Source organism: Ambystoma mexicanum, chromosome 2q (genome assembly GCF_040938575.1).
Source record: "Ambystoma mexicanum isolate Mex_15411 chromosome 2q, UKY_AmexF1_1, whole genome shotgun sequence".
Classification (NCBI taxonomy): domain Eukaryota; kingdom Metazoa; phylum Chordata; class Amphibia; order Caudata; family Ambystomatidae; genus Ambystoma; species Ambystoma mexicanum.
The window spans coordinates 460,104,268-460,123,867 of NC_090924.1; positions in this window are offsets into that span (position 1 = coordinate 460,104,268).

Here is a 19,600-nt window from a genome sequence, read left to right on the forward strand (position 1 = left end):
AGAGTTTGAGAGGTGGATGCAGAGGGATGAAACTGTTAGTGGATTGGTTAGTTGGCCTTTCTGTCCTTGCAATTATGTCTCGGTGTGATGCTTGCTATCATTCACTATTCCATCTAAGTGTGTAGCGCTTGCTAATTTCAAAATTCTGTCTATATGTGAGGAAGGCTAGTGATCATGATTCCATCCGGGTGTTGCCCTTGTCATCATTACAGTTTCATCTAAGTGTGGCGTGTGCTAACATTCATAATCCTGTCTAGATGCGGCGCAAGCCAAAATTGAGAATTCAATCTACGTGTGGTACAAGCTAACACTCACACCCCTATCCAGATGCGACGCAAGCCAAAATTGAGAATTCAATCTAAGTGTGGTACATGCTAACATTCATAATCCTGTCTAGATGCGGCGCAGGCTAAAATTGAGAATTCCAGCTAAGTGTGGTACATGCTAACATTCACATTTCTATGTAGATGCGGCGCAGGCTAAAATTGAGAATTCCAGCTAAGTGTGTTACATGCGAACATTCACATTTCTATCTAGATGCGGCGCAGGCTAAAATTGAGAATTCCAGCTAAGTGTGGTACATGCTAACATTGTTACACCTGTCTAAAGGTGATGCAGGCTAACCTTGACATTTCTCTATAGCTGTGGCGCTAATTAACATTGGCTAGTGTGTTAGTGCGTAATGCAGTACAACATTTACAGTCAGGCCAAGAATGGAGTTAGGGTGGAGATGACAAATCTCTCTAGGTTTGCATGGTGTGATTCTATGGCAGCATGCGTTTAGGAGAGGTAAGGTAGAGTGACGAGGGCTTTCTGGAGTAGAGTAATTGCTCCCATGCCACACTTAGTTTAGTTGGTGTCTGTTGGATTCTTTTGCTCCCCTGTGGACACCGGCAGACACTTCGTGTAGCCGTCCTTCGCCTCGGGGTCCTTAGCCGTAGGGGTTGCCTAATAATTTATCGTTATTGTGCTTCATCCCCTCTCCTAATGAGAACCCCAGCACTTTTTGTGGGCCTTTTTCTTTTAAACCTGAATGAGTGTAGCCTTTTTACACTCATTCATTCTAATAGGCTCCGTCTTTTGGAACTCTATTTTTTGTATTCTACTTGTACTATGGAGTCTGTCCAGTGCTCCAGATAGGATTTTGGAGTGAGAGTATTTTACTTCCAATTTTTAGAATTAGAGAGTGAAAATGATTTTCCTCCTTCGCAAGAGAGTAAAAAGTGCCTGACAACTATCCAATTTGTGTGTAAAAATGCAAACTTTGTTTGAAAACATAAGTGACAAAACAGCTGTATTTCGAAGTGGTTCTAAATAATTTATTGCACCTGTGGAGAAACATCAGAAGCCCACTTTTCATACTACTTCTGCTCCGAAGTATGGGAGTGTTTTAGAGATTTTATGTTTAAATGTTTTGATTAGACTCTGGAAGAAGTAAAAATGTCCTAAATGAGACAAACTTGTTAAGAGTTGACTCCGCTCCTGCACACCTCCTAGGGTCTGGGGCAGGTGATGAGCCTAATAAATCACCAAAGTTCAGTCGACACCAGTGCTGCAATGCTGATGGCTTTGCAGCCTTCGACTCCGATTTTAATTGGGGTGAATGAAGCCAAACTCCTGTGTCTGTAAGAGGGCGTGTCTCTTCTTAGCCAGTGCCATCGGCACCGGCACCTTTTGCAGCCAGTGCTCTCGGCTCCCATCAGAGCCCACTGAGCGCAATCACTTGTTCTCAGTTCAGCCAGCTTGAAATCTGTTGAGGTTATTTCTGGATCCACTGGAGCAGGACGTCTCCATCTATAGGCCCTTGCATTGAATGGCTCAATTCAAATGATTTTCTGATGTTTTCGAGGAAATGTCTGAGAAGAAACAGAAAGAAGTAGTATCTGTAGGGGTTGCACCACTTATCAGACATCCCTGGATCTTCATGGCTGGAAGTGCTGTGGTTTCATCAGTCAGGCTCATTTTGCAACTAAAAAGACCATTAAGAGGCACCTCTCCTGACTCTGAGATTGCACAGGACCCATTACTGTTTTAGGACCAGCTTTGGCACATACAGAGCGCTGGTGTCCAGAGCTATCGATACCTTGAAACTTCAGATTAATTGCTGGCGCCTGACAACACAGCCCTTTTGATTCCAAAGTAGCCGGTTTTGCCCTTAGGCAAGGCTTTGACTAACGTTAAAACCTGATTTGGACAGCTCTACATCTTCTCCCATCGTAGATGAGGACATTGCATGTCTGGAGTCTGAGATCCTCAGTTGTTGTCACTTCATTCCTCTGCAGGGCGCCTGGTAATCCAGACAGCAACTGCCAGCACCAAGGCTACAGCTTTCCCCTCGATTCCCCCTGACAGGGAATTTGAGAAAACTGGGGGTCGGGGAGGAGTAGACGTATTTGCCTCTGCCTGACGGACTATAAATGTATTGTGTACTCTAGCAAGACACCCATTCTCTATGGGCGGCAGTGGGGGGGGTGTTGCCCCATGATTTTCAGTATTCCCTCCTGCAACTCATTCATGGTGGAAAGGACACTGTGAGGAATGTTCTTAAGGCAGGTCTTGGCACAACAAAACGTTTTGGAAGATCCATGGGCACGGCCACCATCATTCCAAGGCACTCCTGGATGCACAATGCCATTTCTAAACAGGATGTGCATAACACACTGTTAGACATGCTGTTTATGGCTCTGACCTATTTAGGGTAAAGGCAGATGAGTTGACATTTCTGGAGACTAACATCGGGCAGCTAGATCATTGGGTCTTTCTGATTCAACACAATCTACTGCTTTTGTAATGGGGAGGGTTAGGCCTTGCTCTTTCCTGCATAAAAAGAGAGGCAGGTCTAAATGCTGTGAAAGCCGGCAAAGAGGGTGCTTCTACAGTCCATCCAGTGCAGAGGTGTAGTTAAGCAGATGACATCTGCTTCAGTTCCGTCTGGAGCTAAAGCGGCAAATCTGCATAACATTGTCAACTTATTATTACTCAATGAGTCTCCTGTGGGAGGCAGGATTCCCCTATTCATGGATGGATGGCAGCTGATGGATGACAGACAGATAGGTCGTACAGGTGGTTGTTATCAAAGTCCTTCCCCCTCACTCGCCGCCGCCCTATTTTGCCTTAGCTGCCTCCGGAACAGAAGCTATTGGAAGAAATAGCTCTGGTTTTTCTTAAGGGTACGGGGATGCTTGTTCCAGCAGAGGAAGTCTGAAAAGCTGGTATTCCTGTTACTTCCCAATTCCTAAGAAGGATGAAGGACTCTGGGGCCCATCTTGGACCTTAGACTCCTCAACAAGCTCCTTTGAAAAGGACCGATTCAAGATTGTTCTCTGGATTTGCCTGACATGTACTTTTATGTTCCTATCCACCCCAAACATTACAATATCTTTTGTGGTGGGAAGCACTTGCTACCAGCTTCCAGTGCTACCATTCGGCCTCATTTTGACCTGAATACATCCATGAAGGTGATGGTGGCCCATCTGCACAGGAAGAACATCTAAATATTTCCCTACCTCGACGACTCGCTCCTTCCGGTCTGAGCAGAGGCATGGTAATAAAGGACCTAAGAGCGACCTGCAACCGTCTTCATATTTTAGGTTTCTCTGTCAACCTAAAGAAGACCTTTATGACCCCGTTGAAATGGTTGCAGTCTATAGGGGTAATTCTAGATGCTGAGCAAGGCATAGGAGGGAGGGAGAGGGAGAAAAAAAAGGCTGAACTTAATCAGCTGGTGGCAGCACTTCTCCATTGATACCAAGGAATCACATTGACATCAAGGGCCTCTATTTAAAGTTATTTATTTGGTACACAGCGGACAAGGTGAAGCAGAGAAAAAAACAACTTGTTTCACCCTGGCGGGCTTCGTCAGATTGTTTTGTAGGAGTGTCCAGGGTTAAGAAGTCCCACAGGCATGGAGCACCTTCTCCATTTCCAGCAACTTGATTCGGGTTCCATAGAGGTCTATTTTCACATACATGTGTGTGGCTACTGCTAGTGATTCTATATTTGTGTGCACATTGTCAAACCAGATAAAATCAGCACCTATGTAACATAGGAACCATAACCACAGGAGAGTACTGTTACTCACCCTAACGTATTCAAACAATAGTGTGCAAAATGTGCTGACTATACAGTAATCGTATAAAGTGCTTGGTGCATTATAAAGTTGTGGGTTATTTATTTCACAAAAATGTGTGAAAAATTGCCTAGTATACAACAGGAAACGCTTTTAAGTGCATGGTGCTACAGAATTCATAATCGTACACGCACATGTATATATGTAAGAAAGTACTTGGTATACGACAAAATACGATATAAAATTGCATAGTGCATTAAACTTCTTGATTATACATTAACCTATACATGTCATGTAAAAAACAAACCTAAAGGCAACCAGAAACACTAAAGTGCATAATGCGTCAGGATTTATATGCGCATTCAACTGTACATGTTGGGTAGCTTTAATGTAAAATACATAAAGTTTAGGTACAATTTGATTCTGAATTTAGTATGTGCACGAAATAACATGAAATCATAGCCACTAGATATTCCATATGGAAGATGGTAAGTCATGCTCGTCATAATGCCCAACATATCCCATGACAGTTGGAATACCTCATAGCCTAAAGTGCATAATGCAATTCTAAAATGTATTGGTACAATGCGTAAAGTGCTTAGTATTATATTAGATTAGACCTGGGACATCCAAAAATGCCCCGGTTTGCGATAATTTTGCACTGTGGTCTGCATGGTGCATTTTAAATAAGGACCACTTGACCGAGGTCTGCATGGTGCCTTTTAAATGAAGACCACTTGGCATAGTGCTTTATCCACGGTTGGAGATGGAAAAAAGTAAAGTGCTTAGTGCATAAATTAGCTCCTGAGTAGATTTTAAAAAGTCAGAGAGCTTTACATTTTGAACCAAGGGTATAGATGCCCAATGTTAAGTCACATAGATGCATAGTGCACATAAATGAATGTGAGGTACTCAATTAACTTGCAATCTGCACGGGCATAGTGTGTAGAGAGGGGCTAGTTCTCTCTGGTGGGCACTGGCAGCATGAACAGGTCATTGCTTGATGAGTATCAATGTACACGCTCCATATTGGAAATAGAAGTGGTGCACAGGCCTGAATAATAACTGGAAACCCTACGCTAAAACCCAACAGTCAACAAAATATAGCTTCAGCTGTGGTAAAAAATGAAAACATTGTGAATTTAGGTAACACTTCATGGTCTATCTATAACATATAAACATTTAAAAGAAATATGATCTTTCAGGGCACAAAGTTATCTTTGTTATGTCCTCCTGGAGTCTTTGTATTGTAATCAACAATATATCTGCTCTCTAATTGTCTTAATTTAAGTTCTCGATTACCTCCCGTTGGATGCTGAGGTACTAAATTGATTGCAAAATATTTGAAGGATGAAATGTCCCTTCCATGTTTCTCATCAAAGTTTTGCGAAAGGATATGTTGGATCATGATTGTTAATGGCTCTCAGGTGTTGGAGTATACAGATCTTGATTTCTAGTTCAGTACTTCCTATGTACCACAGATCACAACTGCATTGGATGACATATTACACATTTTGTAGAGCATGTGATGTGTTTTGGAATGCCAAAATTTTGCCCCGTCCGCGGGTGTTTGTATTGTTTTGTATTTAAGCCTTATCTACACCCTTTACATTTTGCACATTTCTGGAAGCCTTTGTGTGTACTGGTGAGCCAATTCGATAGCAAAAGGCTTGATGATAATTCGGACTGTATGGATCTCGCCTTCCTAAAGGTTACACTGGCATTTGCTTGAATGGATTGTCGAATGTCTGGATCTTTTTGCAAAAGAAACCAGTTTTCAGCCAAAATGTTCCTAATTTCCGTTGCCCCATTATTGAAGGTGGTAATACATGTAATACTTTCCGATTTAGCTTTCAAATTCAGTTTTTTTTGTTGGTTTTGAGAAAAATCTCCTCTTTTGTTTGTTTGATGCATTGTTCATATGCTTTATAATCGCCTCTAGCATGGAACCTCGCAGCTGTTGTTCTCGCATTTTGATGATATGTCGATGGCTCACTGCAGTTACGTTTCATTCCCCATAGGGTATGCTATTTTTCAACCTCATTGGGTGGGCACCGGAGGCATGAAGCACTAAGTTGGTGCTTGTAAGTTTGCGATGGACTTCTGTGGTAATTGTTTCATCCACAATTTTGACTTTAATGTCCAAAAAGACCAATTCGGTGTGATCATGGTGTTGGGTGAATTTGAGACTTGTATCGCGTGTATTTAAGATTTTAAAGAAATCCAACCATTCTATTTCCGTGCCTTCCTAAAGGACAAAAAGATCGTTGATATAACGACGCCACAATACCACTTTTGATGGTGTGATTCCATGCTTTCTTCAGAAAAAAGTCTTTCTTCCCAGGCTCCCATATAAATATTTGCATATGTAGAGGCTACTGCTGTTCCCATGGCCGTCCCGCAGACTTGGTTGTAGTGTTGGCCGTTGAACATGAAGGAATTGTGAGGGAGACAAAAGGTCAACATGTCAAGTAGCATCAGAGAATGTTCTCTGAAGCTCAATGATCTAGTAGACTGGTATCTTTTAACTGCTTCAATTCCTTCTTCTTGGGTGATTCAGGTATAAAGAGAAACCACATGGAGCATGACTAGTCGGTAGTTTCGTTTCCATGGTATTTGGTCAATTTTCTGGACGAAATCTGTTGCATCTTTCGTGTAGGAAGGTAATGTCTCTACAAATGGGAAAAGAAATGTGTCCAAATATTTAGAATTGTTCGCAAGTAGAGGGTCAATGGTGGCTACTATCGGCCTGCCTGGAGAGCTTGTTGTGGACTTGTGGATCTTGGGTATGAGGTGTATAATAGGGAAATCTTTGGTCAAATATCTTTTCGAGGGGATTGGGTCCTCCGTCGTATTCCATATCTATGACAGTAATCACCACAGCTGTGCTGCTTCAGAAAATTTTCTGCGTCCTGCGTCGATGACGTCGATGCGCCGTCCTCGAGGACCTCCTCCGACGGCCGACGTCACCCGATGTGATAAGTAGGACGCACGACGCCTGTAGCCTCAGTTCCGTTTTTTCCGCGAGCGTGTTCGCTTCGTGAATCTCGGTACGCCTCGACTCTTTGGAGTTTCTGTTGTTCATCTCGGTTTTTCGAACCTATTTGTGTATGATTTCTTCGTGAAGATGTCTACCTCGTCTTCCACACCGCGTCCGGGCTTTAAGAAGTGTGGGGACTATGGGTCCAAGATATCGGTCACGGACTCGCACAACGGCTGCCTCTGGTGCCTCGGGGAGGCCCCTGACACGGATGACTGTGTCGACTGCCAGTCGCTCACGTCGAAAGCCTTGCGGGAGCGCAAGAAGTTGTTATCGGTAGGTAAGGTGTCCAAGCCCCGGAAGTCAAGGTCTGCAGGGCTTTCGACAGACGACTCGAGGAGCGACTCTCTGCGTCGTCGCCGGAAGTCCAGTGGTTCTTGGTCCCGGAGTCGGTCTCGCCACTCCTCTGCCTCTTTGAGGCACTCCCGGAAGCGCCGTCATCGGTCGCCTTCCCCGTCCTCATCCGAGGACTCCGCCCTTCGGCGGGTCGCTTATCCCACCAAGCATGCGACACCGGAGGAATGGGCTTCCTTCGGGAAGAAAATGTTGTTGATTCTCGAATCGCAGGGCACTGGTCCGTCCGCGCCTCCGAGTGGGGTCGGTCGTGATCAGCCGAGAGACGCCGCTTGCACGCCTTCAGGCTCGGGTAGTCGTCACGATTCGTGGGAAAGGTCCCGCTCGGACAAGAGGAATCGTTCTCTGCATGCCTGGTCCAGGTCCCAGTCCTCGACGCGCTCGAGACCACGTGAACCTGTGAAGTCTTCGAGGAAGACATCGACGCCTGTGGCGCCGAAGTCGTCGACAGACTCTCTGGAGGCTCTGCCTCCGAGGAAGTCGTCGACATCGTCGGCGGCCAGGATGTTGAGGGACACGCTCGGGGCTCCGCCTTCGAGGCCTGTGTCGACGCCGTCGATGCTGTCGACGCCGATTCTCTCGACGTCTGCGCCGATTCACTCGACGCCATCAACGCCTTTCGGGGTTGTGTCGACGGGGGTACCCCGTGGCTCAGGGGCACCACCTCGGAAGGCTCTGGCCAAGGTCAAGCATGGCTTTGGTTCCAGTTCTGTGCCTTCTTACCGCCATCTGGAATTAATTTCAGAGGTGGATGAGGGATCTGATGATGGCATGGTGCCTGACACGGTGCCTGACGAGATTCTCTCGGGCCATAGCCAGTTTGAGGACCTGAGGCAGTCCCTGCATGATGCTAGTGGGCTGGACACCTCTCCGGAGGTGGAGTTTTGTAGGCCTGAGCCTGGCACTCATGCCGTTTCTTCTTACCTGCGACTTATGTCACGGGTCTCTGAGTACTTAGGATGGTCTGCTCCCCCAGGGGAGTTTGTTCAGGATGACCTTACGGATATCCTCGACATTGGTCCACCAATTGACCCGGTACTGCCATTCCATATGGCTCTGCAAAGAAGGGTGGCAGCAGCTTGGACTGCTCCGGAGAGTCTCCCGGCAGTGAGCAAGTCTTTGCCGTGGAAATACCGCCCAGCCAGTAGTGACCCCTGCTACTTGTCCAAGCACCCTACTCTGGAGAGTTTGGTGGTGCAGGCGGCTACGGCCCCGGCAAAGCAAGCGTCATACCCTACCATCCCTCCTGATCGGGGCGACAAGCGTTTTGACGGCTGGGCGAAGAAAGTGTTTTCTGCAGGGGGTATGGCGCTTCAGGCAGCCAACTCCATTTGTGCCTTGTCTCGTTTCACACACACTCTGTGGAACTGTGTTTCCTTGGCGGCTGAACATATTCCCGAAGGGGATGAACGGGATGGTTTCCTTGCCATGGTTCAGGATGGCAAGGATGCTATGTGTGAGGCTGTTCAGTCGGGTTTGGACATGGCAGATTGCGTCAGCCGGTCCATGGCGGCGAGCACCGTGATACGCAGGTTTGCATGGTTGCGGAAGTCGGGGCTTGCTCCTGATGTGCAGGCCCGGCTTCTCAACATGCCCTTTGACGGGGGAACATCTTTTTGGCAGCAAGGCTGACGGGAGCCTTGAGAGGTTGCAGACCTCCAAAGCTGCAGCAAAGTTGTTGGGCACTGCAGTTCGACAACCTCCGCCTTTTCGTCCTAGGGGACAGCAATGGAGGGGAGGTTCCTTTCGTTATTACTCATCCTTTGGTAAAGCGAGAGGAGCTGCCAGTCAAAGGGGCCAACGTAGGAGTGCCAGAGGTGGAAAAGAAGGTACTCGAGGTGCCAAGGCCGCTCGGGCTGTTGCCTCTTTGCCCTCAGGCAATGCCGCAGCCGCTTCAGCTCAGTCATGAGGCCATGTCCCATGGTTCGTCGGTTGGGGGGAATGCTGGCGCAGCATCTTGTAGAGTGGCGCGCCATTACTTCAGATGTGTGGATTCTGGAGATCATAACCCACGGCTACTGTCTTCCTTTCCGGCAGAGGCCTCAAGACAATCCACCGGGGAATCTCTCTTTGAAGAGTCCGGATCCGCTCCTTGCGCAGGAAATTCGATCCCTGCTGGAGAAAGGCGCCATAGAACTGGTGCCTGTAGCGGAGAGGAACAAGGGATGGTATTCCCCTTATTTTTTGATTTCCAAGAAAGACGGGGGATTGAGACCCATCATGGACTTGCACGGTTTGTACAAACTTCTCAGGAAGGACAAGTTCAAGATGGTTACTCTCTCTCAAGTCCTCCAGGCCCTTCAACTTCAGGACTGGTTGGTGTCTCTCAACCGCTGATTTTCATGTGCTGATCCATCCAAAGCACAAGAAGTACCTGAGGTTTGCGGTTGGCGACTCGCACTTTCAGTTTTGGGTCCTGGCATTCGGATTGACCTCCACCCCGAGGGTCTTCACCAAGCTCATGGTAGTGGTGGCAGCACACCTCAGGAAAGGGGGGATTCACGTCTACCCCTACCTGGATGATTGGTTGATCAGGGCGCGCTCTCCCGAGCAAGTCCTGGATCATCTGTCAGTCACCTGCCACTCCCTCCACAAGCTGGGCTTCTCCCTCAAAACTTAAAGGAGTCCCATTTGACACCAACTCAGAGGCTCCAATACATCGGAGCAGTGCTCGACACGTCCCTGGGCAGTGTTTTCCTCCCCAGGTGAGGGCTCATCATATTCAGCAGATGGTGCGCAAGTTTCAACTTGCCCAGACTCTCCCAGCGTTCGAGTTCTTGAGACTGCTCGGCCTCATGGCATCATGCATTCTTCCAATGCCAGAGGCCAGGTTGCGGATAAGATCTTTGTAATGGGCACTCAAGCTCCAGTTGTCTCAGTCCTCCTGCAGGATGTCGGACCCTGTTCAGGTGCTGTCTTCGGTCGCCCAGGACCTTCTGTGGTGGGCTGACGAAGGCAATCTGATGAGGGGGGCTCCATTTTGGCTGCCCTTGCCAGAGGTGATGATCGTGAAAGACGCATCCCTCACGGGATGGGGAGCTCATGCCAACGAGTTGACAGTCAGCGGTCGTTGGTCTCCGTCTGAGTCCAGACTCCATATCAATCTGTTGGAGCTGAGGGCCGTCAGGCTAGCCCTGAAAGCTTTTCTGCCGACTGTGTGAGGAAAGAATGTTCTCATCCTGACGGACAACACAGTGGCCATGCACTACCTCAACAAAAAAGGGGGGGGGGGGGCAGGGTCACTTTCTCTGTGCAGGGAGGCGATGCAGCTCTGGTTCTGGGCAATCCAGGAAATTTCACTCTCGGCAGTTCATCTGGCAGGAGACGAAAACGAGACGGCGGACGCTCTGAGCAGGCAGTGCGCAATCTCTCACGAGTGGGAGTTGGCTCAGGAGATTCTCCTGGAGATCTTCGCCCTTTGGGGGACCCCTCGAGTGGATCTCTTCGCCTCCAGTGTCAACCGGAAGTGCGAGAGGTTCTGCGTGCGGGAATTTCCTCCAAAAGGAGCCTTAGAAGACGCATTCCTGGTGGACTGGTCATTCCCACTGCTGTACGCGTTTCCTCCAGTCCCCGTCATCCTGCAAGTACTGCAGAGGTTACGGAGGTTCGGTTCCCGGATGATCCTCATTGCTCCGGCGTGGGCCCAGAGGACGTGGTACCTGGACCTTCTCGACTTGTCCATCTGTCCTCCACGTCGTCTTCCCTACCGAGACGATCTGCTCTCATGGGAGGGGGGGTCAGGTTCTCCATCCAGCGGTCAGGTCCTCCATCCAGCGGTCAGGTCCCTCAACCGTCACACTTGGTTTCTGAAAGGTTGAGGTATAAGGATTGGGACCTCCCTGAAGACGTGAAGGAGGTCTTGCTTTCGGCCAGACGGCCCGCAACAAAGTCCCTGTACCGTTGCCGTTGGAGTAAGTTCTGCGACTGGTGCAGGGTTAAGAATGTGGATCCTTTTGCATGTGAAATTCCCATGGTTCTGTCTTTTTTGCTTTCTTTGGCCGAAGGGGGCCTTCAAGTGGGTACCATTAAAGGTTACCTGGCGGCGCCATCCATATTTAAGCGCTCGTCTGAAGTGTGTTCCTATTTTAAAATTCTTTTAATTTCTCAGTTTCTGAAAGGGCTCACTAATGTGTTCCCTCCGTCACCTTTCCAGGTGCCCGGTTGGGATTTGAACCTTGTTCTCAAGTTTCTGATGGGTGCTCCGTTTGAGCCTTTGCATTCATGCCCTTTGAGACTGTTAACTCTGAAAACTATTTTTAGTTGCGGTCACTTCTGCTCGCAGACTGAGTGAGTTACGGGCACTTTCAGTTAAACCACCCTTCACAACTCTGAGTGTTACCGCTTGGCGGGTAAGGACCCCCCAGTCGGCTTACGGGCCCATTCTACCAGGGGTATGGCTGCCTCTACTGCCCTGCAGAGGGGTGTTCCTATTCGCAACATCTGTGATGCAGCCACCTGGGCTTCGGTACATACTTTTGTACGTCACTATTCCCTCGATTCCATCCGGGGGCAGGATCTGGCCTTTGGCAAGGCGGTCCTTTACTCCGCAATTTGATTGGGCATGCTAAATTTCTGTTTTCTAAATTTTTTTCCCACCTCCTTGCATTGGTACTGCTTTGGGAGTCTGTCATAGATATGGAATACGTCGGAGGACCCAATCCCCTCGAAGAACAAGTTACTCTCTTACCTGGTAACGTTCTTTCGATGGGATGGTCCGACGACTTATTCCATATCGCTCCCTCCCTACCTTCCCCGCTACAGAATTTCTTATGCGATTGCAGCTAATGTTTCCGCAAGGCTTTGTGTGTCAGACTGGCAGAAGACTGGTGGCACACGTTCTGGGAAAAAACTAGAATTGAGGCTACGGGCGTCGTGCGTCCTACTTATCACATCGGGTGACATTGGCCGTCGGAGGAGGTCCTCGCGGATGGCGCATCGACATCATCGACGCAGGACGAAGATGCCAAAAATGTTCCGAAGCAGCACAGCTGTGGTGATTACTGTCATAGCTATGGAATACGTCGTCGGACCATCCCATCGAAAGAATGTTACCAGGTAAGAGAGCAACTTGTTCTTCTCTTGCCAAGTCGATAAGCCCGATTCATACCATTGTGTAGCTTCAGGTCATATTCGATTTTGTAAGTTGGGTATGGATCACTGGGCAGTTTCTCATCGTTATGCACTTCTCTTAGCTGGCGCATAGCTTCACTTTTGTAATCCCTCGCATTGAGAACTACCACATTTCCTCCCTGGTCAGAAGATTTGATTACTATCAATTTGTCCATTTTTAGATTTCTAATGGCTTTCCATTCGTCTGCGGTCAAATTATAATTCGATTTGGAGGTATTTGAGGCTAATTTCTTGAGATCTTCAATTATAAGGTCCTCAAAAAGGTTGATATGTGGTGTATTCTGTGCCGGTGGGATGAATGTTGATTTTCTTCTTAATTCCCTTGGAGCTGTCATGGAAGTGGAAATGTTGCTAGGCAACTGTAGATTCCACTCTTTTTGGCCCAAGCTATGTTCCTCCTCCCCGTTGTCATTATACAAAGATTCAAGGGTACGTAATGTTGGTATTTTTCCAATTGTTAATTTGGAAGGTATTTCATGTTCATTGCCGTTCCTAGGTTTCAAAAAGTTTAGGTAGGCAAAATGTTTAGCCAATCTTATTTTCCTAATGAAACAATCTAGGTCAATCCTGGATTGTGCGTAATTGTATTTGGATGTCAAACAAAAAGACAGGCCTTTCATAAGTACCCTGTTCTCTGTATTAGTCAGCATTTTGTCTGACAAGTTTACAACTTGAAGTGTTTGATCCGATATTGTATTTCTTGTTCTTGCCAGAGCGAGTCTGGCAGCCTCCCGATTGCCTTCTTCTTCTTGCTTTTCCTTTGTCCTCTGCTTCCCCGTCTGTTCTTCCTCTTACCGAGGTTGTGGAGCTTTGTTTGTTTCTGCTCTGATTCCTTCCCTGCAACGTTTTGACTACTTGTTATAGCAATCTCATTTCCTCTAAAATATTGAGCTTTAAAGGAACTTCGTCATTGTTGCTGGAGATGAACGTATCTGTTGATGATCCTGCACTACTTTTCATTTCCGAGTCTACATCCAGGACATTGGATGCTGGTGTCTTTTTTTTTTTAGTTTGTATGCCTTTTTGTGATAGTGTTGTATTTTCTTGTATTCTGTGCCAGTGGCATATTTCTCTTTGTCGCACAAGATTTTACTTTGTTTTCTATCTTTAATTTCTTCCTCGTATTTCCTTATATTTTTATCCATCTGGACTTTAAGATCTTTTGCAGTCTTGGATTCTGTTCCCATGTAGACAATTGATTCCAGATCCTCAATGTCCTTTAATGCCTTCAGCCTATCACTTTTGGCATACTTAACCAATGTGGCCAACATCTTAAAGGAACATTCATTGGTAGCTTCCCCCCACTCTTGCAGCATCTCAGGGTCAGGATCTTTGTATGTGGGGATAGTTAAAATGCTCAAACCCTGTGGGATCCATTGGTTGTCAATGTAATTTTGTAGCAACTTCATCTCCCACCACTTGTTTATTTCCTGTTTGTGTAGTTTCTCCAATGAGAACATTAGTTGCTGGATGGGCTTTGTCTGGCCAGTTTGGATTTGCTTCGTGGCCATTGGGTCAATGGTTTCACTGAACTGAAAGAGAAACTTGCGCGGCTGGAGCTTTCTTGAGGATGCTAGGACTCATGGCTGTCTGCATTTTCATAGTCCCGGAAGCAAGACTACAGATGCATTTGCACCATTGGTCACAGTTCAACAGAGGGACATAATGCAGGTCCCATTACAGGCTTCCCAAGACCTGCTTTTTGGTGGGCATCCAAGAACAACCTCCTACAGGGCTCTGTTTCAACAACTGTGGCCAACCTTGACCATAGTCATGCATCCTTGAGGGGATGGGGAGCTCCTGTATCTAGAGGGTCTTTCAGTGAGCTGTCCATGGAAAGGCCCTGAGAAGTCATTTCACATGGACTTGCTGGAACCCATGGAAGTTCATTTAGCATTGGGAGCCTTTTTTACTATCAATCGGAGGTTTGACTGTCCCAGTACCCACAGAAAATATCAGTGCCATGCACTACATCAACAAGATGGGTGGTGTCAGATTGCTCAAGCTGTACATGGAGGTTATGTTCATTTGGTTTTGGGCATTTCAGAACGATGCATCAATGATAGTGTCATATCTCGCTTCCAGTCTGAATGCTCAAGTGGACACACTGAGTCGGCTCACAATGTGTGTCCCACAACTGGGAGCTGCACAGGGAGACTACAAAGATCTTCTCCTAGTGGTGGAGACCCTGGATCGCCATGTTTGTGACCAGCTCGCACAGGGAGTCTGGGGCCTTCTGCTCCAGGGAGGTTATGCACAAGAACTCTCTGGGCAATGTATTAGTGATACCTGTGGAGTTAGACCTGTTGTATGTGTCCCTCTACCGCCTATATCCCCAGCCTCCCATTGATTCCTTTGGTGCTGCGGAAGTTGAAGTGGAGTTTGATAACCATGATTTTGATACCGCTGGACGTGGCACAGAGGACCTGGTATTAAGTCATGCTGTACATGCTGCCGTGGCTTCCCTGAAAGAGTCCCTGGTGGAAATCTCTACTGAAACCATCAGGTGGTAGAGGGCTTCACCTCAACGCCAGGAATATGAAACTTAATGCTTGGCTGTTGATAGGTTGGTTACAAGGATTGGGATCTGTTAGGGAAGATTTTATGCAGTACCCTTTGGGTGCACTACAACAACCCTGACCTCCTGGCAATAGAAACCCAACCTTTGGTATAAGTCTGCACTACACAGGTTGGTAGCGTGTGGAGCAGCCAGGCTTATTTCAAGAGGGGTCAATGTGAGCTGTAGGAGAGTTACACAGAGATCCACAGTGACAAGTATTAAAATAGACTCTTACAAACAAGGTTTCTTGATAAAACAATTATTAATGTATGTATCAGTCAGAGTAAGCCTTCTTCAGAAGAGAGCAATATAAAACACCACACAAATATTTCAAAACAGACACTCTTAAGTTTCTAAATCAGTAAGTACCCTTTTGGGATGGCTCACAGACACAACCTACACCCTCAGGTGACTTCAATAGCTAGGGTGCTGGGAACATTAATGTGTCACTGTTGCATTTAGAAGAACTTAGGAATTAGGTTAAAGGGAAAAGGTTATTAGAACATACAAGAGATCACAAATACTCTCAACCAGGCAAATACTTTTGGATCCCCCAACAAGAGGTATTCAGTGAAACAGGTTAAGCCAAAGTCAATGGGCAAAAGTCTATATGAGCTGAAGCGCTTCTTTGCAGGTAAGTAAGAAAGGTTGTTGCACAATGTTTGTAGAAGTCTTTGAAGAAAAAGAAGAATCAATGTAGAGCCACAAGCTGTTTAGACTTGTGAGTAGTAGAAGATGCAAGCAACTCTACAGCAACAGGTAAGTTCTCTCAGACTTTACAGTACCTTTTGGATTGAAGAAAAAGTGCAGCAGATGACTTCTGTTCCTGTGCAGCTCTGCAGATCTCGCTCTTCTTTGGCCTCTGTTGTGGGGACAAGAGGGAGGACTTCTGGGGACTCCTGCTCTGCAATGGGACGGTCACCGCTCGCAACCAGCAAACTTCAAACAAGTGGCACTTTGGTGTTTCAGCTCCTCGCGACTACTGCAAATGGCAACACTGCGGTTCCTAGCTGTCGAGGTGGGCTTTCCTTGCTTCTGGGGTCCCGCACTCTGTTGAGGGGGCTCAGGCTCGGTCAGTCCTGCTTTTTGGGAATCTGGCCAGCTTAGAAGCAACACACACAAAACTGGTGTTCCTCTCCCTGGCTATTCGGTTTCCAGCAGCAACTCTGTGGAAATTCAACCAGCTCATAGAGGATGTCCAGGTGGCTTACTTTGGAGTTGATTTGTCCCACCAACTCAAAGGGAGGCGTCGTCCTTGCAGGAGCTTTTCTGTTGATACGAAAGTGGAGTTTCAGCACAGCAGCAGGGCTCCACCGTGCAAACCAACGGTCCATGAGTTGCAGCAGGCGTCTTCTTCAAGTGTTCTTCGGATTCCTTCGTCCAGTGGTCGACTCTGCCTTCCAAGCCAAAAAGTCTTGCCTTTTATGCAGCTTGCTCCCATTCATTCCAGCCTAGCTGTTAGTCACCCAGCAGAGTGGCTGTCCTTGCCGGACAGCCAGCCGGCCAATCACCACAGAGTGCATTTGGGTCTCCTAAGAGACTAAGCACAGGGAGTTTAGGACACTTCCCTCATTTCCTGCCCCCACCAGACTTCCTGGAGCCAGAGGCGGGTTGCACTCGTGAAGCCTGCCAAAGACAAGACCAGTAGACTGTGTCGGGGGGGGGGGGGGATATTTTACAATATGAGTAATCTGTGGGAGGAATCGATCAACGTGTGAATCAGAAAGAAAATTACCAAAGTTAGTCATTTGTTTTTTACAACTATAACTTGCAACTGCCCTTACAACTATTATCTATAAATCTCCTTGTTGGGGAGAAAGTTAATTTCACCTAATAGACAGGGAACAACTCAAAAGTTACGATTACAAGATCATAATGGTAGGGAGGAGGTATAAATCAAGTGTGGCGTCCTTTACTTTTTACCGAGTCGAGCACAAGCTGGGAATAACTAAGAATAATGTGCCCCATTTTAGCTAATGAGTGGCTAGGTATCCCCATTCCGGTTTATAACAATGTATCAACTCCTTTTTTGAAACCACAACATACTCCTCAATGTTTTATTTTGTATTTCACAACTATAATCTTGACCCCTTAATGAAGTTCACCATCAACCTTTAAAGTACCCCTTTAAAGTCCGGACAACCATGCAATCGGAGGAGGTATGGATTACATGAAACAAGAACGACATGATATAGATTTCAATAGGGACTTCTATGAGACCAGTAGGAGGAAAGCAAACTCAACACATGATTATTCATTCCAGTTCAGCAGAGAATCACCTAGCAATGAAACTCAATAAACCTTGCAAGATCTAGCATAACACTTCATATGGAGAGACATGGAATATGATGTGAACCATAGAGATGCAGGAGAAAATATCTGCCTATAACAAACAGATGAATTCCAGAAAACACTGATCACGTCATGGAATACCAGAGGACATGCCCACCTATTCCAGCAAGCAATCCCGGACTTTGAAAACTGACAAATAATATGCCTACAAGAAACATGGATCGCTTCAGAACCATGTTGCGACGGATACATTACACACATTAATTCGACGCAATCAAGGCAGACCATCATCTGGAATGTTGATACTGATAAAAATGGACCTAAATCTGAAAATTCTAGAACTGACAAATCCAAACTCCTGGGTCCAATTTGCAATCTTAGACCTGCCAGATCAACACCCAGATTCTAATAATGGTCCAACAGAAAACACAAGAAAGAATAGATTGGGGATCCTGAACCTTTATTGGAACCCCATAGCAGTGAATGATGCCACCTTTTATAGATGGTGTCTTCTCTGCTATGGATGAAGTGACCGCTAAATATGATAATATCGAATGTTTTCTTTGTGGTGACCTCAACATCCACCTATTTAAGTCCAATGGGAATATACTCGAGACTAAGGAACTAACTAACCGAGTTTGAAGACGGACAAAAGAAACAACGATGAGAGCCCTCGCTCTCACTGGCAAAACAATAGATGGAAATGGCGGTCCAATACTGGCCTGGACGAGAGGGAAATCATCAGCAATCATTGACTTTATTTATGTGACACCTAAAATAAAAAACTCCATGACCCATAGCGGAAACACACCTTCACCTAACAGCGACCACCACAAATTAACGATCTCATGGACTGCAACTGCACCTCAAACGAAGAACCAATCTTTACTATCATTGGAATTAACAAGTGGCATGAATAGGTTACGAATAAAACAATGTCAATTAGGCCAACTGACGGAAGACCTTAAAGACTCCACCCGAGAAGAGATGGCGAAATTGAAATATGAATGGCTCTTGCATCCATTTTATCAACCGATAAGTCTCAACAAAAAAGTAACAGACTCACAAGCATCACTTTAACATACAAATCATGGAGAGAAAAAAAGGATCTTCGTAAAAAAATTAAAGAACTAAAGAAACAGAATAATCCAGACATAGCGAAAAGAATAAAAGTAGAAAAACAACGCTACAATAACTATTGGATATCTGTGAGAATGATGTTATATCAAACTGATGCGCAAAGCATTCTCGAAACCATGAAACAACAAAACTCAAGAGACTTATGGAATCTTCTTAATTTTAATTCAACCCAACAAGAAAGAATGATACAAGATGTCCTGGAAGTGAAATGGATAAAATATTTCACAGCTTTATATAAGAAACGGAACCACCCTATTAACCGTGATGGAGAGCGACAAGTAGCTAACTGGACCGTGATAAGATTCCGAAGAAAATCAGTAAACTGAACTCTTCCCGAGCCCCAGGGCCGGACGGGGTATCTAATGCCATTTTAAAACAAGATCCAAGAGAATCGGCAGCATTTACAGACCAACTATTTAGTATAATTGCAGAAATCAACAAAATTCCGAACACATGGAAAGTGGCAACTCTGATCCCGATCTTTAAACAAGGTGAAAGGAAGGATCCGGCCAATTACAGGCCCATTGTGCTCCTGGACCCTCTGGGAAAGCTCTTTGTAGGATTATTGCTAGAAGAAGTAAACAAATGGGTGAAGAACAACAATAGACAGGCGACTAGGCAAACTGGATTTGTCCAAAAAGTTGGCACTAATATAAACCTAATCATCCTAAAGTTAGTTAAACAAGAGGCTATCATGAATACAACTCAGATCTCCGCAGCATTTGTCGACCTGCAACTAGCTATCGATGCGGTAAATAGAGCAATGTTCTGGGATAAATTGGCAAGATGCCACTGCCCACCAAATATCCTGGAACCTATAGAACAGTTGTACACTAACACAACAGTCCAAATGAGGATGTCAAAGGAAGGTGCTATAACAGCGCCAATAGAGACATGGAATGGATTGAAGCAAGGATGCCCCTTGGCTGCCTCTCTTTAATCTATGCACATCAGACTTCGAAGAACAAACGTACTTAACTCTATTGAACCCACCGAAAATTAACGCAGTTCCTAT